Source organism: Danio rerio, chromosome 3 (assembly GCF_049306965.1).
Source record: "Danio rerio strain Tuebingen ecotype United States chromosome 3, GRCz12tu, whole genome shotgun sequence".
NCBI classification, from domain to species: Eukaryota; Metazoa; Chordata; class Actinopteri; order Cypriniformes; family Danionidae; genus Danio; species Danio rerio.
Genome location: NC_133178.1, coordinates 10,595,001 through 10,619,636, shown reverse-complemented (window position 1 = coordinate 10,619,636; position 24,636 = coordinate 10,595,001). Strand labels below are relative to the sequence as shown.

General features: G+C 31.3%; 2 protein-coding genes across 12 annotated transcripts in view; one reads left to right on the top strand and one right to left on the bottom strand.

The window, feature by feature from the left end:
- Positions 1-21,337, bottom strand: part of vasnb (vasorin b) — a 47,491-nt gene extending 26,154 nt beyond the window's left edge. The window contains exon 1 of the mRNA NM_001110762.1: positions 21,155-21,337. The gene's annotated coding sequence lies outside the window, so the exon portion shown is untranslated. The remainder of the gene's footprint in view (positions 1-21,154) is intronic.
- coro7 (coronin 7) overlaps positions 1-24,636 on the top strand; it is a 303,620-nt gene that overhangs the window by 196,793 nt on the left and 82,191 nt on the right.

Here is a 24,636-nt window from a genome sequence, read left to right as displayed (position 1 = left end):
CAAAAATGTCAGAGCTAAACTCATTTTTTAAATGTGAGATTTAAAAGTAAAATCTTAATCCTTAAAAAAAATTTAATGATAAAATGATGAATTTAAAAATAAATAAATAAATATGACATTTAAGTGTAAAAGCAGATTTTCTACACAAAAAAGTTGGAATAGTGAGATTGAAACTCAGAATAAAATAAATAAATTTGAGGGTTAAATATAAATTCAAAATTTCTATTGAAAATGGTCAGAATTGAGAAATCTAAACAAAACATTTTAATAAATGGGTAAATACAAATAAGAGATTTCAAGGTAAAATCAGAATTTCTAGAAAAAGGGTCAGAATTAATAAATTGATAAATATATTTATAAATATAAAAATATAAATAGATTTACAATTAAAATCTGAATTTCTGAAAAAAGTTAAAATTGTGAGGCCTAAACTCAGAATAAACATAAATAAATAAATTATAAATCTAAACACTAAAATTAAAAAATATATATATTAATAAAGATACATACAAATATTTTGAGATTTCAGTGTACATTCAGAATTACAAGAAAAACATTCTGCAATATATAAGCAGTAAACTCAGAATAAGGAGTGCAGGAAAAGTCAAAATTAAGAGATTCAAATTCAGAATTCCTAGAAATATTCCCCAAAAGTTGTAATTTCAAGGTCTTGACCACCACTTGAATTTACACCTTGCATTTTATAACTTGACTTGCACATTAAATGTGCAATTGTAAAAAGACACAAGCTTCCAAATTGAACTATCACAGTTCTAAAGGATTAAAACGTTACTAAGCACTCTCTTTTGGGTAAAAGTTTGCACTAAATGAACACCACGAATGCACACACACAAGTATGAAAGTAACAGACAGCAAAGAAGGAAAAGTGCCGGAGGTAAAGCAAATGTCACGGCGCTGTTTGCATTGGAAAGAAAACAATTGGTCTATAGCGACAGAATCAGGAGGTGTTGAATAGAGCCGACTGAAGCGTTGCAGACTGTCCAGAGTGTTTATCTGACACACACACACACACATGCTTAAAGCAGGAATGCAGGCTGACAGCTTGACTCTTCTAGTATCGATTCAGACCTGTTCAAATATGCATATTCATTTCGTTTTCTGTCAGTCTTGTGCTGTTTCTGAATATCTGGACACTCTACGCCGCTTCTGTTTCTGCGTTTACGTTAATTTCCAGTTATATTCTCAGTCATTGATTTAAAGTTGGGGTGCAGAAGGATTCTTGAAGGTTGAAGACTGAAATGATGATGAAAATATCAGCTTCAAACTAAAAGAATAATTTTAAAAAGTCTTTTTACAGTGTACTTTAATTTATAACACCAACTCACCTTAAAATTAATAATAATGTTGATTAAAAATGTTTCAACATCAAAAATGGTTGGAGGAAATATTAAAAAATAATGAAGCAAAGATATTTTTTATTGTTGGAAGAAAGATCAAGGTCCTATAATGCAATAAAAGGCATAAATAAATAGACAAACACAGAAAACTGTTATTTTATGGATGTCTTTTTCATCACATACTCTAAAAATAGGTACGCGAGCTGTCACTGGGGTGATACATTTTTAGAGGTATACAATAAAGGGTACATAATGGTACCTCAAAAATATATATTAGTACCTACACATTTTAAGAGGAACACTTTTGTACTTTTTTAGTACTAATATGCACCCTTGAGGTATTAAAATGAACCTTTAAGGTACAAATTTAAATCTTTTGAAAAGGAACCACCACAGTGACAGCTCGCATACCTTTATTTCCGAGAGTGTATACAGAGTTATACCATGACTCCTCTGTCAGTTTTTGCATTTATTTCTGTTTTTATGTTTTTTTTTTATTGCATTATAGGACCTTGATCTTTCCTCCAACAATTTTTGACGTTGAAACATTTAAAAAAGTGACTTTTTATCAACATTATTATTAGTTTGAAGTGGGTTGGTGTTATAAATTACACTGTAAAAAATATACATAAAATCTGTCAACAATTTTCTGTATTTTGTTGTTCATGTTTCTGGTCATTTATTTATGTTTTTGAGTTGCATTATGTGACCTAGATCTTTCCTCCAACTACTCTTGATGTTGTGTCTTTGTTTATATATTTATATTTGAAGTAAAATATTGTCTGGGCTGGTGTGTAAATGACACTACAAAAACCTGGTGATAATCTGCCAGTACTTTTTATTGTACGGACTTAATTCTCTAATGATTATTACTTATATTGTTTCAAACAACCAAATTGCCAATAAAAGTCACTTTGTTAAACCGTAGAGTTTAATTTACAACATCAATATTTGACAGAGCGCTGATCAAGTTTCTGAAATGCGATTTCTGAAACACCTGTGAAAGACAAAATACGAAAACTAAGACTTTTTTTTCAAGCGTATGATAATATATTGCTTTTAATGTCAAAAACTTCATATTTTCAAGATGCTTTCTTTCATTGATAAATAAAACTTAATTCATCATCAGATCATTTTAATCAGTTCAATGCTTCCATTCTGAATAAAAGCATCTTAATAACAAACAAAAAAAAAAACTTTTGAAAAAGTGACTTTTAATCAACATTTTGAAGTAGGTTGGTGTTATAAAATACTGTACACTGAAATAATATCCATAAATTAACAATTTTCTGTATTTTCTATCTGTGCAATTGTCTATTTTTCATGTTTTTGTCATTTATTTATGTTTTTGAGTTGCATTATGGGACCTTGATGTTTCCTCGAACTTTTGATGTTGCGTTTTTGCTTTATTTATTTATTTATTTATTTTTATATTTAAGTAAAATATTGTCTGCCAGTACCTTTTCTTTTAATTCTTAATTCTCCCTATATATATATTATTTCTTATATAAATCTTGTTTCAAGCAACCAAAATGTCAATAAAAGTCACTTTGTTAAACTGTTAAGCTGAATTTTCAACATCAAATTTCCACAGAACGATGACCAAGTTTCCAAAATGTCAAAATGTCTATAAATAATGGTAAACACCCGTGAATCACAAAATACGGAAATCAACATTTACTGCTTTAAATGTCAAAAACTTCATATTTTCGAGATACTTTCTTTCGTTGATGAAAAAACGTAATTGTTTATTTAAAATTATGATCATTTTAATCAGTTTAAAGCTTCCATGCTGAAAGCATTTTAATAAAAAACTGTTGTGATATTTTGAAAGGGCTATGAAATTTGTGACTTCAATCGAGAAGCAAAATGACAAATTCCTCAGCGTGAAGCGATTAGTGTACGTATGAACACAATAAAATGTAAATATAAATAATAAATAAGTGTAAATAAACAGATCCAGGCTGATGTGTGGAAAAACCTGTCAAATACCGGCACGCGATGAGCCTGCGGCGGATGAGCAGGAAATCGGGAGCAAAACAGGTTGTGTGTGTGTGTGTGTGTGTGTGTGTGTGTGTGTGTGTGTGTGTGTGTGTGTGTGTGTGTGTGTGTGTGTGTGTGTGTGTGTGTGTGTGTGTGTGTGTGTGTGTGTGTTTTGGACATTGATCAGATAACAGGCCACCTGAGCTCACAACAACATCTGAAATCATTACTCTTCATTCTTCGTGTCAGTCAGAGCTTTCATTATTAAAATTTCTTGGTAATCTTTAAAAAGTTCTTTGGAATTCTGTGTCAGTGTTTTTTTTCCCAAACACCTGTCATATGGCTCATATTTCATGCCAAAAAAGTATCGTTAATATTTTTGAAATGGAAAGTGTTTCTGATTTGTCATTAAATGAATGTAAAATACTCTGTAAAAGTTCTGGTAGTAAAAAATGGACAGTAGGGTAGAAAAATAAATGTAAATGTATGTTTTAGTCTCTTTATTGGTCATACCGCAGTGTTTTGAAGTACTAACATCTACAAAACTTTGTTACACAAACGGAAACACAACCATAAGCATGTGGTTATGAGAAAGTCATAAACTCTGTTAACACTTTCCTGTAAAATCTACAGTATTTTAATGTAAACTAATTACAGGCAAAATACTGTATTAACTTTTAACTTGTATGTATTTACAGAATTGTACGTGTATTTCTACTGTAAAATAAACAGTAATTTTCACAATGCAACTTTAAAAATACAGTAGCATACCGCATAACTGTCCTACAGTAATATACAGTTCATATTAGAGTTGAATACTGCGTAATTTACAAAAAAATCGTTAACTGTTACTTAGATGTAACATAAAACTCTAGTGTGCATAACACAAGAGAAATGAACCTGAAAATAACCCAACTAATGTCTTCAAAAAACTATAAAAGTGAAGTGTCATGCAGGGAATACTGTGAAACTGTCACCGACTCGGTCCCAGTCATTCCCCTTGCTGGCCAGCAGAGGTCATCATCAACGGACTTCTAGCATTACGTCACCCCCTAGACTGATTGCCACTCGCACACCTGCAGCACATCACCTTGATCACCTCACACTCTCATATAAGCAGCACACACACAACCTCATTGCGAAGTCTTGTTCTGCCCCGGCTAACACTACTGAGCGTTACTTATCCTTGCCTGCTTTCCCGTTGCTTTCCTTGGACTGTATCTCGACCTTGTCTTGCCTGCCGCCCGCCCTGAACCCTAGCCTGAACACCGACTTTGATCCTCGTCGCCAGTCTCTGACCCATGCCTGCTTACTCACCCTGTGTTTGCCTGCCGCCAGCCCATCGACTTGATACTACTGTGTTTGATGCGAGTTCGCACACGAATAACATCTGTGTGCTTATTGTTGTTAAACTCTGTTTAATAAATATACTGCAAATGGATCCCTCTGTGTCAGACCCTTCGTTACAGAAACTCAATTTACAGTTATTTACTGTATAAGTAAACTTTGTTAAACAGGTTACAGATTTGTACAGTAGCAATTTTACAGCTTTTTACTGTAGAAATCATGGATATTTTTTACAGTGTATCTGGGTTTAAAAATTAAATTCACACACACACACACACACATACGTCAAACACCAAACACATGGATGGATAGTTCGCAAGTAATTTACTGTAAATCAAATACAGCGAAAAATACTGTATTTTTATTTACTGCACCATTTATCTTGGTGTACTGTATGTCTATTTACTGTTAAATATACCGTAATTTTCACAAAATAAAATACGGTAACATATCGCAAAACTGTTCCACAGTAAAATACAGTTCATTATAATTACAGTTAGTGTAACTTTTCCCACAAGCAGAGAAACACACTATTATATTGAACGTATACCCGGTGTCATTCACACAACTACTAAACACCATCACGGTAACACACATAACATCAAAATAATGCAATAAACATTTATATATGAACATCAGCTGTAACATAAAACTCTAATGTGCCTAAGAGAAAACACTAAAAATAAGCATAGTAATGTCATAGTATTTTGTTTAAAGTCTCGAGTTTCATTGTGAATGTTCGCGCTCAACAGAAACAAGCTATTTAAGAGCAGTGATTGGCTGAGGTATTTGAGGTATGGTTGTTCTTGAGGATTATTTAACGCGCGCACATTTTTTTGCAGCGCGTGTCGGGGGTGATTCAGTGCCTAAAGTATTAAGACATGAGTCTCTGCACTTCTGCAACTGCTGAAACTGGATATTTGCTCAAAGTGTGTCTGACTCGACAGCAGAATACACCTGTCCACGCGTCACACACACTCATGCACATTCAGTGTCTCTGTATCTCTCTATATGAGACTCTCAGCAGTTTTTGAGTGGGTTCGTAAGTCATTTACCCTTTTCAAAAGCCTGTTACGATACTTTTAACGGTCATCAGCATCTTAAATCCTTGAAAGTTTTTAATATTTGGATTTTTTTTTAAAACATATGCACATTTATATGTATTTGTGTATGTATTATATAATCTTTGCTTTAAATTACAACGATTTACCTAGATTTTTCTAATGCAGCGTCTATGGGGTCAGGACAGTAAATTTGACGTTATTCTCTCCTCTGATTGCCGTCGTCAGTCGTAACTTTTTTTTTTTCCTATTTCTGAATGTCTTTATAACATTATCGTGGAGTTTTCTTTTATTTTTTGAACAAATAAGATTGTAAAAAAATAATTTGTTATATTCTCCTATTCACTGCGTTTCAAGTTTTCCCAACTATGACGACTTCCGCTACTGAGAAACCCGGAAATGTGAAACGGGTCTATTTGGTGGTCAAATGACAGATTTGAAAAAACTTTTGTTGACGTTTTACTTTATTTACAGTTAAAGACAAAAATAGTTTAACCAGTTTAACTGGGAGATTTCTTTTCAAGCATATTTTTAAACATAATATTTTAAATAACTGATTTCTAATAACTCATTTATTTTGTCTTAGTTATGATGACAGCACGTAATATTTGACTGGTTATTATTTATAAGGCTCAAGTAGGTTAATTAGGCAAGAGATTGGACAATAGTGTTTTGTTCTGTAGTCAATTGAATTTAAAAGAGGGTCTAATTTTAAAGGGTGGCTTAGAAAATTGACCCAAAAAAAAAAAAAACTGTTAATTTTGTACTTTTTTTGTAATTAAAAAAGAAAAAAAAAGAAAAAAGTTTAAATAAAATATATAAAAAAATAAATAAATGTATTAGAAACATTTTAAAATGTTTTTTTAGCCGAACTAAATTAAATAGGACTTGCGTTATACTATATTAAATTATTTACTTATATTTAATTGTAGTAATATATTTTACTTATAATATTTATTTATATTTAATTATTTATTTAAATTATAAACCTTCATGTATGACATGTATGATATATTATATATTTAAAATTTGCATTTGTTGCAACTTATAGATTGCATTATTGCATCTACATTTATCATGTATGCCATATCTTGGTATATAATGTTAAAATGTGCTACAATATTATTAAAATATAATAACAATATAAAGTTTAATGTATTTGAATTATTTTGTATCATCATGTGTAATACTGAAATCATTTAACTGCATTTGTCATGTATTATTTAATAAATTATTCATCATATAAGACTTGTATTTTCATATTTAAATATAGATTTATTTATTTTTCTCTATATAATGTATATATTTTAATTAACGCTAAGTTTAAGTACCAATTCTGTCAAATAATGACTTAATACCTGCCTATTATTACAATATTAACAGTTTATTAGCACTTATAAAGTATGATCTTACCACTAATCATAACCAAACCCAGATACTATCTTAATAACCTAAAATAAGCAGCAAATTAGGAGTTTATTCAACTTGAAGTAAAAAAAAAATACTGGGTTCCAATTCCTTTATGTCGTCCCAACTCAAATCAATTAAGTTAATTCAATTGTTTTTACAAATTAAGTTGGACTGAACATAAAAAAATTAAGTTGTTCCAAGACAAGCTTTAAGAATTGTGTTGATTCAGCTCATTTTATAGGATAAACAAAGAGGAAAAAACTATTTTTTGAGCGTAGTTAATAACAAGAATTGTACTAGATGCTTAAACTAAAGTTTGACCAAATGACTCTAGAATATGCATGTAAATGCTGTAGTACAGTACTTTAATTTGAACTCTTATGGATATGTTCATCATTTTAATAGCAAGACATAAATGCACGTCACTCAATGTTGCCAACGCAAACTATTTTGCTCACACATGCACACATGTCAGCCACCGGTGCCGGCTGAAAGCAGATACGAGTGCCGTTAACCTCTACTGAAATAGCCGCATGACGGGCCACGCGTCAGAGATACGGCTGCATGTCCCCAATCTGTGTCTGTGCGGATCATCCACACATTCCTCATGTTCGCACCAAACAAACAGTCCGGACCCAATCCAAACATTTAAACAAGAGCGCGGCGTCTTCAACCAACACTTATTCCGTACTTATCAGTCTCCCCGTCCAGTCAGAATTAGTTCATATTTGAGTTCACATTAGGCATTAATAGTGTCTGACCTGGCGTTTGAGTTCAAGGCTCAGGAGGAAATTTCAGCCCCGGATTAAAGTTGTTTTCGTTTTTTCGCCTGGCGAAATTGCACAGCCTAGGCTTATTGTGTTTATGTAAATACCTCAGCTGACATTTTTTGTGAAACGTAAAATACGTTACTTCTGCTTTTAAATATGATTATTGATTGTTTGATTTACTTTTATAATAGTATGTATAGGCAAAAATAGCATACACTGTAAAAAATGCTGGGTTCCACACGCTCCATTTGAGTTTAACTTTAATTTAAGTCAACTTAGCTGTTTGCTAACTACAGTTCAGTCAGGAGGAAATTACAGCCTTAGATTAAAGTTATTTTCATTTATTTTTTTAGTGCCTGGTGAAATTTGGAGAGCATAGACTCCTTGTAAATACCTAAATACCTCAGCCAAAATTTAAAATACATTGCTCTGGGTACATTTTGTTGCATGTTTTAGAACACAAATCCACTAGAGGGTGCTGTATACATGTTTGCGAGTGTGAAATACGTTACCCAGGGTTGGTTTTGTTGTACGTTTCAGATACTAATCAACAAGAAGGCGGAACTTGTTGTACAGGTCAGCTAGTAAACCACTGACCTAAATTCACACAATAATGTTTTCAAATGCAAATGTAATCGAAAGTGCACTGTGAACACATAGATTTACCTTGATTTTACATGCTTTTTATAGTATGGTTTACTTTTATAGCTACAGATTTACTTGCTTCAAGTAAAGTGATTAATCACTTTTATGCAGTGTGTAGAATGTTTGTTTATAATTATTTAGAGTCTTTAGAATATTTTGTTTTACTGTAGAATCTTTTAGAACATTTTAATATACACTATTTTAATGTGGAATATTATCTATATTATATATGCACCATAAAAATAAGAATCTATATATTATTATATAACATATCTGTTTTACAGTTCAGTCAGGAGGAAATTGTAGCCCCAGATTAAAGTTTTTTTTTTTTTTTTTTTTTTTTTTTAACTGCCTGGTAAAACTGCACAGCATGAAATCATTGAAACTACGTAAATACCTCAGCCGACATGTAAAATACATTGCTCTGGATACATTTTGTTGCATGTTTTAGATCATAAATCCACTAGAGGGCACTGTATACATGTTTGCGAATTGGAAACAAGTTACTTAGGGTTAATTTTGTTGTACGTTTCAGGTACTAATCAACAAGAAGGCGGAAAATGTGGTAGAGGTTAGCTAGCGAACCACAGTTCTAAACCCAAATAATAGTTTTCAAATACAAATGTGATCGAAAGTGCACTGTGACTACATAAATTTACCTTGATTTTACATGTTTATTTTAAGTATCGTGAACTTGTCATTTTTATAGCTACAAGTTTACTTGCTTTAAGTAACCAATTTTTTTACAGCGTAGAATGTTTGTTCATAATCATTTAGAGTCTTTACAACATTCAGTAAGAAAATTGGAGAGCATAGACTTCTTGTAAATATATAAATACCTCAGCTAACATGTAAAATACATTGCTCCGAGTACATTTGTTGCATCCAATGGAGGGCGCTTTATATATGATTGCAAATTTGAAATACATTACTTTAGGTTCGTTTTGTTGTACGTTTCAAATACACGTTAACAAGAAGGCAAAACTAGCAAACCACTGCTTTAAACCCAAACAAAAGTGCTTTCTAATGCAAACATAATACAAAGTGCACTAAAATAGATTTACTTGATTTTTACATGCTTATTTTAAGTAATGTCAACTTATCTCTTTTAAAGCAACAGGTTTACTTATTTTTATTAATTAATCGATTTATTTACAGCATGAATTTTATAATTATTTAGAGTCTTTAGAATCTGTTGTTTTACTGTAAAATATTTTAGATAATTAAAAAAAAAATTATACTCTTTTAATGTAGAATCTATAATAATAATAATCTGTATAATATAACATATCTGTTTGTAATTCCTGCAAATATCAACCTGTATATTGAGTCCGTATCTATTAGCATTTGGCTGATTATTAATAGCCACCTGTACAGTTTGTTCATCTATTTGTAAATATCTGATTCTAGTTAATATGACTTGTATACCATGTTTATAGAATATCTATATGTAACTATTGCTAATAGTTTTCTATAATTGCACTTAAAACTTAACTGCACTTGCTGCTATTGCACTTCGGTTAAACCTAAACTGCATTTCATTGCCTTGTTTCGTTGTGGATGTGTAATGACACTAAATTTGAATCCAATCTAATATAATCTGTAAAGATTTTAGAATCGTTTATAACTCTTATGACTTTTAGAAGTAGAATATTTTCAGAGTCTTTTAATATACAGACTTTTTAAATGTAGAATCTTTTAGTTTACCTTGATTTTGCATTGCTTTTATCTCTTTTGTAGAACTACAATTGCACAAGTACAACACCATACAAGGTGAGCTACCAAGCATACTGACCATGCCAGAAAAGTTGACCATATAGAGATAGATAGGAGACGCGAACATATTCAACTACAAATTATAGACACCGTTAAGTTGTTTTGTGGTATTTATTTGATGTTGTGCAACCAACTTTACAAAAATAATATGTCCTTGTAAATATCATTAATGCAAAAAAACTGAACTAAAGTTCTTGCTGTCATACAGTACTTCCCCCTAGTGTTCATTTTCATTAAAACTGAAGTTTAAAAGTACGTTTTTTGTGGTTTCATGTATTTCCAATGAACTAGAGTTGAAAAATGCTGCAGTTTTGCACAGATATAACCCTCCATTTGGTGGAAAAAGCAGCATTTTTCTGATTTTTTTCATCGTATATGAATTGCTAGTCTGGTGGCGTTTGATGAACAGGCTTGTTTTTAAGTGATCTCCAGAAACCATGGCATGTGTGTGTACTTATAGCGCGGTTTGATGTGGCTCTTCAGAATGCATGCTTTGGCTTCATCCATCAAGGATCTTCTTGGGTTTGGTTTGGCAGTGCTGACGGCTCAGTCCTGCTCGGTCAGCACAGCTTTTGAAGCCTCGAGGGCTGATCTTCAGAGCCACCTGGAAGATCCTGAAAAGCTCATGCTGAAGAGCTTAAAGTCCTGTTGAACACACAGATGTGCTGTTTGCATGCGTGCAATTACAGATGAAGATTCAGATGGGCTTTTACTGCATTCTTTCTGAAGTGTTGCTTTTTCTGCCCTGTCGACTCCGTCAAGCCGCCCGCTGTTTGACTAACCCTGTCTCTTACGGCCCTGCACCCTCCCCTGTCTTCACCTCCAGCCTGACTTTTAACCTCTTAATCCTGCATTGTGAAGGACAGGCCAGCTGATAATTGGTGTAAAAGGGAACCCAAATCAGCAGGTGGCCACAAATCCCATCATGTGGGAACAAGAGCGTTGATGCAGCCTTCGGTTTTTGCCCTGTGCAGACTAGATTACATTTTTTTGGTTTGATTTCTATTTATTTTATTTTTTTGTTTATTGAAGAAAGTTTTCTTTAGAATAGTTTGATGTGTGCTATTTTAGGATGGCTATTGTATAATCTGAGAATTGGGAAATACTCATTCACACTCACACTCATACACTACGGCTAATTTAGCTTACCCAATTCCCCTATAGCGCATGTCTTTGGGCTGTGGGGGAAACTGGAGCACCCGGAGAAAACCCACACCAACATGGGGAGAACTCCACACAGAAATGCCAGCTGGGACTCAAACCAGCAACCTTGCTGTGAGCCGACAATGAACCACTGTGCCACCCTATTATCGAATATGTTTTTAAAATATTATAATATAATTATTTTGTGTTTGCAAAACATACTCTGTTGCTAGGGTCCTGTAGGGTGTTGCTATGACTATCATAGCCTCGGTCATATTTTCATAGACACAGCCGCTAGTATACCCGACTCCTTGCTAAATGAACAGCACACTTCTCTCAACTATCTGCATGATTTGTTTAATCTTTCAGTGTCGGTAGCACACACTTAGTTTTGTGAGTTACATAGTGAACTGCAGTACTCACGGTAAGAGGCTTGTTTCAGTGGGAGCAATCGAAACTGTGAATGCGAGCAGTGTTTATATGAAGAGACAGGCAGAAGTACTGTGTCCACTATCCTGGTTAAGAAAGCCTGCGCAAGGAGCTGGTCTTTTAGACGTGTGTGTTTGTCTTGGCCGCGTCTTGCATGTGTGTGTGCTGAAGGCCAGTGGTTCTGAATGATGTTGTTTGGACAGAACAGTAGGGAAATACCGTAGGGATGTTATTCTGACACAGTGAGGAAAGCTGGCACGAGGATCTTGATCTGCCACATACACTCACACACACACACAGCCTCCACTGCTGTCAAACGCGCATTCTAGCAGCGGATCATGCCAGAACAGGAGATCATTGCTTTACAGCATTTTATGGTGCATTTATAGTCATAACGAAATAAAAACTGACAATTCCTTTTTTTTTTTTATGAAGTATTGTAGTGTTTTAGAATTTGGTCCTATAAAGAGTGATTTGATGACTTTACTTAAAAAAAGTGAGTAAACCTGTTGCTTTTAAAGCAATTAGCTGACTTTACTTAAGTAAAGTGAGTAAACCTGTTGCTTTTAAAGCGATTAGTTGACTTCGCTTAAGTAAACAAACATGTTGCTTTTAAAGCGATTAGTTGACCTTACTTAAATAAAGTGAGTAAATCTGATGCTTTTAAAGCAATTAGCTGACTTTAAGTAAGTAAAATGAGTAAACCTGTGGCTTTTAAAGTGATTAGTTGACTTCACTTAAGTAAAGTAAGTAAACCTGTTGCTTTTAAAGCGATTAGCTGACTTAAGTGAGTTAACTATTGCTTTTAACTCAGTTAGTTTACTTTACTTAAGTGAGTAAACCTGTTAATTTTAAAGCAGTTAGTGGACTTTACTTAAAGTGAGTAAACCTGCTGCTTTTAAAGCGATTAGTTGACCTTACTTAAATAAAGTGAGTAAATCTGATGCTTTTAAAGCAATTAGCTGACTTAAGTAAAGTGAGTAAACCGGTTGCTTTTAAAGCAGTTATTTTACTTTACTTTAGTAAGCCTGTTGCTTTTAAAGCGTTTAGTTGACTTTACTTAAGTAAAATGAGTAAACCTGTTACTTTTAACGCAGTTAGTTGACTTTACTTAAAGCGATTAGCTGACTTACGTGAGTAAACCTATTGCTTTTAACTCAGTTAGTTTACTTTACTTAAGTGAGTAAACCTGTTGATTTTAAAGCAGTTAGTGGACTTTACTTAAAGTGAGTAAACCTGTTGTTTTTAAAGCGATTAGTTGACTTTAATAAAGTGAGTAAACCTGTTGCTTTTAAAACGATTAGTTGATTTTACTTAAATAAAGTGATTAAACATGTTTTTAAAGCGATTAATTAATTTTACTTAAAGTGAGTAAACCTGTTGCTTTTAAAGCGATTAGTTGACTTCGCTTAAGTAAACAAACATGTTGCTTTTAAAGCAATTAGTTGACCTTACTGAAATAAAGTGAGTAAATCTGATGCTTTTAAAGCAATTAGCTGACTTTACTTAAGTAAAATGAGTAAACCTGTTGCTTTTAAAGCAGTTAGTTTACTTTACTTAAGTAAGCCTGTTGCTTTTAAAGCGTTTAGTTGACTTTACTTAAAGTGGGTAAACCTATTGCTTTTAACTCAGTTAGTTTACTTTACTTAAGTGAGTAAACCTGTTGATTTTAAAGCAGTTAGTGGACTTTACTTAAAGTGAGTAAACCTGTTGTTTTTAAAGCGATTAGTTGACTTTAATAAAGTGAGTAAACCTGTTGCTTTTAAAACGATTAGTTGACTTAAATTAAGTGAGTAAACCTGTTGTTTTTAGAGCAGTTAGTTGACTTTACTTAAAGCGAGTAAACCTGTTGCTTTTAAAAGGCTTAGTTGATTTTACTAAAATAAAGTGATTAAACATGTTTTTAAAGCGATTAATTAATTTTACTTAAAGTGAGTAAACCTGTTGCTTTTAAAACGATTAGTTGACTTCGCTTAAGTAAGCAATCATGTTACTTTTAAAGCGATTAGTTGACCTTACTTAAATAAAGTGAGTAAATCTGATGCTTTTAAAGCAATTAGCTGACTTTACTTAAGTAAAATGAGTAAACCTGTTGCTTTTAAAGCAGTTAGTTTACTTTACTTAAGTAAGCCTGTTGCTTTTAAAGCGTTTAGTTGACTTTACTTAAAGTGGGTAAACCTATTGCTTTTAACTCAGTTAGTTTGCTTTACTTAAGTGAGTAAACCTGTTGCTTTTAAAGCTATTAGTTGATTTTACTTAAAGTGAGTAAACCTGTTGTTTTTAGAGCAGTTAGTTGACTTTACTTAAAGCGAGTAAACCTGTTGCTTTTAAAGGGATTAGTTGATTTTACTTAAATAAAGTGAGTAAACATGTTTTTAAAGCGATTAATTGATTTTACTTAAAGTGAGTAAACCTGTTGACATTTGATTAATAAGTTGACTAAAAGTAAGTAAACTCATTGCAACTTGGAACTATTAAGTTGACTTAACATATTTTTTTTAATTATGCGCATAGTTCACTTAAGATAAATTTAAGACAACAGATTTAACTAATCGCATTTTACAGTGTATACCTATAATAATCTTTCTATGGATGGAGATCAGAATACCTTCCTGTGGGTTTCATACTTCAGGGTGGCTTCCTAAATTCCTTGGCACTTGTAAATGTCAGAGAAAGAAGGCCAGAAGAGAGGAGATTGTGTAGACAGAGAAGACCAAGCGGAAGGTGAGAGAACATGCAGCACAGGATATGAGAAAGGATGAAACTTGAGGGAAAGCAAATATTCCTGTCTGAGAGATTTCATTACGGCGTTGTGCGCGTGGTGGGTGCTCGGAGTTAAACTTTAGACTTTCTTGTGAATTCATTTTACATGTTTATTCTTCACCAGCTTACCTTATCATGCCAGTCCATTGCAGAGATGCTATTATAGAACTCTTTTAGGTTTCTCAAAGAACTTTATAACTGTTCTAATAAGATTATTAGTGAACCTGGAACCACAAAATCAGTTGCATGGGTTTATTTTGGGAATAGGTAAAAATAAATTGTATGTGTCAGCAAGTGATTGATTAGATCATTAAAATATCATTACAATATAAAGTAAAACATGTTTCATGAAGATATTTTCTAATTATTCAACTAAATATAGCTCAACTAGATTACCCTTGTTATGTTGCTTATGATTGAGCGAGAAAGCAAGGAAATTTAAATGGACATCGATGTTTGGTGTGTTTTCTCATAAAACCTTTCAATGATCACACAATTGGTCAAAAAGAAAAGAGTAGTTGCTCTTTTGTGAATGCAGTTTAGATTATTTGAAAGCAATCCAATCTAATGCATTTTGAAGTGCATCATAATACTGTCAAAAGTGACTTTACTTTAAAAGTTTTCAAAAAAGCAAATAAACCAGTTACCTTAAAGCGACAAGTTGACTTTATTTAAAAGTTAGTGAACCCATCAAAACATGTAACTCTTAAGTTGACCATGTATTTTCTTATGGGCGTAGTTTTTGTTGCGATCTTTTTAAGTAAAGTCAATAAATTTGTTTAAAAGTTGTTTTTTTTTTTAGTAAAATCATATAATCACTTTAATAGCAACAAGTTTACTCACTTTCCAACAGTAAAGTCAAATAATCCCTTTTGAAGCAACAGGTTTACTCACATTTATAAAGTTAACTAATCGATTCAAAAGCATCAAGTTTACTCAGCTGTATGAAGTGAAGTCAACTAATCGCTTTAAAAGCAACAGGTCAACTCACTTTAATTAAGTAAATTCCACTAATCGCTTTAAAAGCAAGAGGTTTAATCACTTTTATAAAATAAAGTCAACTAATCGCTTTTAAAAGTGAGTAAACCTGTTGCTTTTGAAGCAATTAGTTGACTTTATATTATAAAATTGAGTAAAGTTTACTCACTTTTATTAAATACTCACTTGTATAAAATAGTCAACTATTTGCTTTAAAAGTAACAGGTATACTCACTTTTATGAAATAAAGTCAACTAATCGCTTTAAATGCAACTGGTTTACTTACTTTTTTAAAAGTAATGTCAACTAATCACAGTAAAAGCAACAGGTTTACTCACTTTATTTAAGTAAAGTCAACTAATCGCTTGAACAGCAACAGGATTACTCACTTTAATACCTAAAGTCAACTAATCACTTTTAAAAGTGAGTAAATCTGTTGTTTTTTTAAGCGATTAGTTTACTTCAAAAAAGTTAGTCAAGTTTTCTATTTTTTTTTAAATACTCACTTTTATAAAATAATCAATTAATTGCTTTAACAGCAACAAGTATACTCAATTTTTAAACTCAACGAATCGCTTCAAAAGTAACAGGTTTACTCACTTTTATAAGTAAAGTCAACTAATCGCTGTAAAAGCAGCAGGTTTACTCACTTTTTAAGGAAATTCAACTAATCACTTTAAAAGCAACAGGCTTACTATAAGTTATTTTTAAAAATATTGTCATATTTTGTGCAATGGAAGTTTGTCATGCTTTCAGCAAGAAAAGAAAATGCAATCTAAACAAAACCTCGCATTTTTGTGCAAGAAAAGCAAAGCACCATCCAGTCTGGTGCTCAAACAAACACTTCCCTATGAAGAGCTTCACTGAATGGGCCTTTTCTCTGGTGTTTTATTGCTTCTGAGTATAGCGTTGGGCTTTTCCGCTGAACTTAATTAAACATAATTAAACACTAAACGCCGTTTTTGTGCCTGTTTGGAAGCGTGCAAAGATGATTATCACATGTTTGAATGACACCACTTTCTATATCAGCTTTCCTATCGTAAACTAGCACAGAAATCTGCAAATGCACTGGCAGAGATAAATATACAGAATCGAACAGACATGTGTTTTATATTTCCTTCACGCTTATAATGTAGGATGTCTGACTTTTTGGTCACACAAATGATGATATGTCAATATTTTGCCACTTCTTGGTGCAAAAACAAAAAATCTGATATTTTGTTTCAGAAATAAAGTAGAAACGTCTGAATAAATTGAACATAATTGTACGATTTGTTACAATTTTTTTTAGCTCTTTTTAACAGTAACCCTAATATAAGTCTTATGTCTTCCTCCAGATCTGTGTTATATTACATTTATTATATTAAATTTTAAGCTTTGCATATGTAAAAAAAAACATATACAAAAGTTTACTTTATTTTAACATTTATTTATTTGTTTGTTTGTTTACTTATTTATTTAAAGCTACATTTAAAGCTGCATTCTAAGTTTAAAATTAATTTTAAACCCTATTTATTCATTTATTACTTTTACTTATTACTTTATTATTATTATTATTATTATTATTATTATTATTATTATTATTATTATTATATTCATTTATATATAGTGTATATTTATAATCAAATCACTTAAATTAATTTAATTTGAATTTATCATGATTTAATATAATACGATTTATGATTTAATATAATAATTTAATATATTTTCACAATTATTTTTACTGTTTATTTATTTTTTTATTTAAATGTATTATTATTATTAAAATTACTATTGTTTTGCATAACTATTTATTTTATTTATAATCATATAAGCATAGAAATATGTAGAAATATTTTTTATATTTATTTATTTATTTCTTATTATGATGTTATATATCTATTTATATTTATTTATGAATTGTGCATATTTATATTCAAATTATTTAAGTTGAAATAATTAAATTTTATTTTAATATGATCTAATATAATTAATTCACGGTTTTTCACTATTTAAAATACAATTTAAACCCTATTTTTTATTTTATTTAGCTTTTTATTTTATTTTATTGTTGTTTTTATTATTATTATTAATGTTATTATTATTGTTAATTTTCATTACTATTTATTTATTTATTATATTTAAATTAATTTAAATGTATAAGCGCATAGAAATATGTAGAAATATATTTTATATTTATTCATTTACTACTTTATTATTGTTATTATTATTTTATATTTGTATTTATTTATATTGTGTATATTTATAATCATATAATTTAAGTTGAAATTATTCAATTTAACTTCAATTTAATATGATATAATATGATTATATCATAATTTTTCATCATTTAAAATATATTTTAAACCCTTTATTTATTTTTTAATTAATTTATTATTATTTTTATTTAAAAAAATGCATGACTAATTATATTTTATTTATAATCATTTAAATTAATTTAAATGTATAAAACATAGAAATACATTTTATATTAATTGATGTATTACTTTTTTATTATAATTATTTTATATATCTATTTATGTTTAAATAATTTAAATAATTAAATGTATAAAAGCATATATATATATTTACAACTTAAAATGTATTTTAACACTTTTTATTATTTAATTTATTATTATTATTTTAATTATTATTCTCATTAATATTATTATTTTGAATTACAAATACACATAAAAATCAACTATTTTCTGTTAAGGAAATAAAGAAGAAACCTCTCAATAAATATGGGGATATTTGTAAGATTCATTATTTGAGGCTTATTGTTTTTTTTTTCTATTATTATTATTATTATTGTTATTCCTACCCTGACTGCATAACAGTGATATGTTAGGTTTCTCCTTGTGTGCCTTGTTTCTTCCTTCAGATCTGTATTAGATTCAATTCAAATCACATCATTTTTTATACGACATATTTATGACCCAGACAAGATAGTTGATCGCTTCCTCCCTCTCTTGGACTAATCATCCACACAACACTAGAAGTCAGAAACATGAAATAAAGTCAGTAGAATCAGGAATAATACCACTTAATCTCTTTTTATTACACCCGTGTAACTAAACAGATTTGTGTGTTACCTTTTGAACTAGTTGTTTTTCACTCATACGAAATTAAACCTGTTTGTTTGCTGGACTTTTAGACTGCCAGAGTTTGATGTGGAATGAGCACCTAAAAATAAAGGCAAACTGCACTGAAAATATGCTCTCTGTGCGAGAAATAGAAGGCGGCGCGGTCCAGACGGTCCAGCTGTGGTCAAAACACTTGAAGTTAGCAGCGTTTGCATTGGTTATCCGAAGCGTTTCATTTATTCCACAATGATTATACAGGATTTAAAAGCATGCTTATGTGTATACAAGCCTTAAATAAGGCTTCTAATTTGGTTGCACTTGTGTTTTTTAAGTTTTACTGAAGTTGTTGTTTAGTTCTGCAGATTTGGGTCAATTCAGTAGAATTTATTTATTTATTTATTTTCCTTCACATCTATGCTATAGGAAATTTGTTATATTGAATTTTTCGTCCATCATCAATCTTCGGCTTAGACACAGGGGAATGAACCGCCAACTTATCCAGCATATGTTTTACATGTGTGTAGTTAACTCAAAATGGACTGAAAATTAACTCTACTTATTTGAAAAGAGTTTTGATCTCAGTGTTGAAGGTGATGAGTTAATTAAACACCTCATTACTACAACTTAAATGGAGTAAGTTCACAGTACTCATATAGATTAGTTTAACTCAAATGGTTTGTAGCGATCGGTTTCCTCAAACGGTTTGAGTTGCCTTAACTTACTGGGTTTTACAGTTGGTTTGAGTTCCGTTCATTTATTAGGTTTTACTGTGTTCAAATTGCTTCGTTTACTCAAATAGATTAAGTTCGCAGTACTCATTAGGATTAGTTTTTGAACTTAAATGGTTTGTTGCAAATGGTTTTCTCACACGGTTTGAGTTACCTTAACTTTTTGGCTTTTACAGTGTATAATAATTAAAGTCAAAACAGTAATAATAGACCTAATAAACCATTCAAAATCCATTAATAACAGAAATATGAAAATTCTGTCATCATGTTCTCACTGTTAAAAACATTGTAAATGTAACATATAAATGTAAGCTATACTACATATTTTATTTGATATTTTTTTAAGTTCTACAGCTGTTGTTAACTTCTGTAGACTTAAGTCTATTTATTTATTTTAAGATTGTAGTCTATTTATTTATGCTTTAAGGAACAGGGAACCCTAAATGCAGACCTGATGAGCCTTTAACAATGCATTAAAGGGACTGAATATAAATGTAATGTCATCATTTACTCACTGTTAAAACACATTGTAAATATAAAAGATAAATGTAGACTACATATTTTATTTAATAAACTCTACTACTTCTGTTGTTTGCGTTTGTAAACTTAAGTCTATTTATTTATTCTGAATTCAGCCTATTTATTTATGCTTTAAGGAACACATAACCCTACATACAGACCTGGCAAGCCTTTAATAATGTCTTAAAGGGATCATTTACAGAAATGTGAACATTCTGTCATCTTTTATTCACCCTTTACATGTTTCAAACCGTTATGAATGTCTTTCCTATGTTAAACACAAAAGAAGATCATTTGAAAAATGTTGGAAACCAGTATTTGTTTTTTTTCCCATGGAAGTCGATGGGTACAGATATTCAGCTTCTTTTTTTTCAGCAAAAAAAAAAAAAAAAAAATCTTGCAAAGATTTCAAACCATTTGAGGGGTAAATAATAAGTATATTTTCTTTTTTATCGGTTTAAGAACATTCTTATCACTTCACAATACTGTATTTACCTTTAAGATCCATTAAATACAGTCTACACAATTATTTCTTACAGTGGGAAAGGGTTCTAACTTCTATTGATTTTTAGATGTGCTATGCACTTTAATGTACATTAAGTAATGCACTGTTCATTTAAGAACTGTTGACTCAAGTAACCCAATAATAATAATAATACAATACAGTTGCAAAAACTATTTTGAAACTTTTGAAGTGATTTAATTTTAACAGTCCAAGATTACTAATCCATTATAACTAACTGTATTGTTCTGAACTGAGCTGTTGTTCATGACTGATGCTAGTAATATGCTTAACAATGCGTCACAAAACTCAAGTGCACTCACTAGTGCACTCCAGCATCACATTTTTATAAAGCAATCCAATGTTTGTGTATGCATTCAATTCTCAATCCAACAAAACAGCTTTATTACACAACACAAAAAGCTCTTGGAGAGAGAAAAGGAGTGAATAGCTCGCGTATAAACCGTAACACATCTCATTTGTGTGCTAAATGAGTCAATGCAAAACACAAAGATAAGCTATAATACAGTAAATCATCGCGGGATGAGCGCGGAATTGAAAGCTTGAACATGGTGATTGACACAGTAATACACTCAAATCGCGAGTCCACATATAAAAGTTTTAAAAGTCAATACAAGTTTTAATGAAAGCTTTTTTACGCGTTTAGTTTCACTCACCAGCTCGAGCGCATCAGCATATCATTGGAGGTAAACGCACCGTGCGCGCTCCTGCCAGTCCTGAGGTAATTTATCCAATAGTTCACGTTTTCTCCAAATGTAAATATTTAATACGTCTCTTGTACTCGAGTAGGGTCGGTGTGGAATGGTTTTGAGAGTCCGTTTTGGATATGTGTGTCCGCGTTTACAGGTCTCTTCAGTGTCCGCGCATAGACTCCGGCTCACTGTGCTCGCCTCGCGCTTTAACTTGAGTCTGGGAGGAGCGGTGTGTGTGTGTGTCTGAGTGTGTGTGTGTGCGTGTGCGCGCGCGTGTTTTTTTTTTTTTTTTTTTTGCATTTGAGCTCGCCGGACCGGTATGTGCAAAGCAGACACGCGCTCTCTTCTGTGCTTTTGCATGCCCTTTATTTACATCGCAGAAGTGTGTGTTTGCTGTGTTAGCGTCACTTTGTTATTATAACAGCTTTGCAGATGCAAAAAAGTTCACAGGTCTGTAGTAGGCTTCTTGATGCTTTATTTTATTAATTTTTTTATGTTTACAGAATAATTAAATTATAATGAATGCACAACAGGCGAGGCGCAGTAGGTAGTGCTGAGGCCTCACAGCAAGAAGGTCGCTGGGTCGCTGGTCCGAACCTCGGCTCAGTTGGCGTTTCTGTGTGGAGTTTGCATGTTCTCCCTGCCTTCGCGTGGGTTTCCTCCGAGTGCTCCGGTTTCCCCCACAGTCCAAAGACATGCAGCACAGGTAAATTGGGGTAGGCTAAATTGTCCGTACTGTGTGTGTGAATGTGTATGTGGATGTTTCCCAGAGATGGGTTGCGGCTGGAAGGGCATCCGCTGCGTAAAAACTTGCTGGATAAGTTGGCGGTTCATTCCGCTCTGGCCACCCCGGATTAATAAAGGGACTAAGCCGACAAGAAAATGAATGAATGAATGAATGAATGAATGTATGTACAACAACCAGAAATACATAGAAATGTATTTTAACAAACCCAGATTATTTATTTATTTATTGGTTTGTTTGTTTATTTATATTAATTCATTCATTAATTCATTCATTCATCTTTTTATTTAGCATGTGATTTCAGACATTGCTTCATAAACAAAACAAACACGTTAAAAATGTATTATATTTAATTAGTTATTTTTATTTATAATTATATGATTAAATATTTGGAATTGAATTAGATTAAAAACATAGAAATATAGAGGAATATATGTATTGGGCAAACCATATTTACCATTTAATTTAAATAAATTTTATTTTTTGATTATAATTTAATCAAATAATTGGACTTGAATTAGAATAAAAGCCTGTTTAAAAAACAGAAATATAGAGAAATATATCTGGGAGAACCATATTTATCTGTTTTTATATCTATTTTTTTTCTTTTATTATTTAATTAAATAATTTTAATTGCAATGAATATATAACAATCAAAAATATATAGAAATGTGTTTTAGCAAACTCTTTTTATTTATTGATTAATTTATTGATTCCTTAATTATTTAGATTTAGCATGTGATTTAAGACTACAAAGTGCTTTATAAACAAACAAACACATACAAAAATCATGTTTAAATGTACTACATAATTTAATTTGAGTTATTTTTATTTATAATTATATAATCACATAATTGGAATTGAATTAGAATTACTAATTCACTGCTAAAACATAGGAATATAAAGAAATATATTTGGGCAAACCATATTTGTTTATTTGTTATTGTTTTTTATTATTTTATAAAATAATTTAATTAGAGTGAATGTACGACAACCAGAAATATATAGAAATATATTTTAGTGAACTCTATTTATTTATTTATTTATTTATTTATTCATTCATTCATTCATTCATTCATTCATTCATTCATTCATTCATTCATTCATTTTTTATGTAGCATGTGCACTCAAAAGAATGATGTTTGCTGTTTGTTCAAACTACTTATTTAAAATGAGCTTAAACAACACAATTCTTGGGGGTTTTTTTTGGGACAGCTTAATGTTTTTATGTTCAATCCACTCAAATTTGTAAAAACTATTAAGTTAACTTGATTCCTTTATGTTGTCCCAACACAAATAAATTCTGTGGAACCCAGCATTTTTTTACAGTGTGATTGTTAAGACTACATTTTGCTTTGTAAACAAAACAAACACGCACAAAAATCATGTAAAAATTACTACATAATTTAATTTGAGTTAATTTTATTTATAATTGTATAATCAAATAATTAGAATTGAATTAGAATTATTAAAATAAAAACAGAAACAAAACAAATTGCGGCATGGTGGCTCAGTGGTTAGCACTGTCACCTCACAACAAGAAAGTTGCTGCTTGGAGTCCCGGCTGGGCCAGTTGGCATTTCTGGGTGGAGTTTGCATGTTCTCCCTGTGTTAGCGTGGGTTTCCTGCTGGTGTTTCGATTTCCTCCACAGTCCAAAGACGTGCTATGGGTGAATTAAATAAACTAAATTGACCGGTGTGTGTGTGAGAAAGAGAATTAGTGTGTTTTGGATGTTTTCCAGTTGTGGGTTGCAGCTGGACGGGCATTTGCTGCGTAAAACATATGCTGGATAAGTTGGTGGTTCATTCCGCTGTGGAGACCCCAGATGAATAAAAGGACTAAGACGAAAGAAAACAAAAAAATGAATGAAAAAACAGAAATATAAAGAAATATATTTGGGCAATCCATGTTTATTAATTGATTGATTATTTGATTTTCATTAATCAATTCATACATTCATTGATGTGAACACAGCAACCTATTCATTGATTTAATATGAAATTGAATAATTTGAAACTTTAGTTAATTTACTGCAGGGTGGAGTTGACATTTTGTTCTTCACTACAACATGAAAGAAAATTTTTAAATGAAACTCTGGTCCTTGGTGATTCATATAATGCAACGGCCAATTTTAGAGAGGAAAACGACAAACACTTAGATATTGATGACACATTGAGGTGTTGGCGAAACGGTCAGTCTCTGCAAGAAAATGAACATTATTCACTACATTATTACCTGAAATACACTCAGTAAATTAACCACAAATTTTCATCCTTACACTGTAAAACCCAACAGTCAACTTTATCAAATGAAATGAGTGTAGTTTACTCAAAATTGACTGAAAGTTAGTTCTACTCATTTAAAAAGAGTTTTGAACTCAGTGTTGAAGGTAATAAGTTCATTAAATACCTCATTACCTACTTAAATAGAGTAGGTTCACAGTACTCATAGATTAATTTAACTCAAATGGTTTGTTGCAATCAGTTTCCTTAAACGAGTTGCCTGAACTTATTGGGTTTTACAGTACTCAGTTGGTTTGAGTTCTCTTCATTTATTGGTTTTTACTGTGCTCAAATTGCTTCATTTACTCAAATGGATTAAGTTCACAATACTCATTAGGATTAGCTTTTGCACTTAAATGGTTTGTTGCAATCGGTTTCCTCAAACGTTTGAGTTACCTTAACATTTTGGGTTTTACAG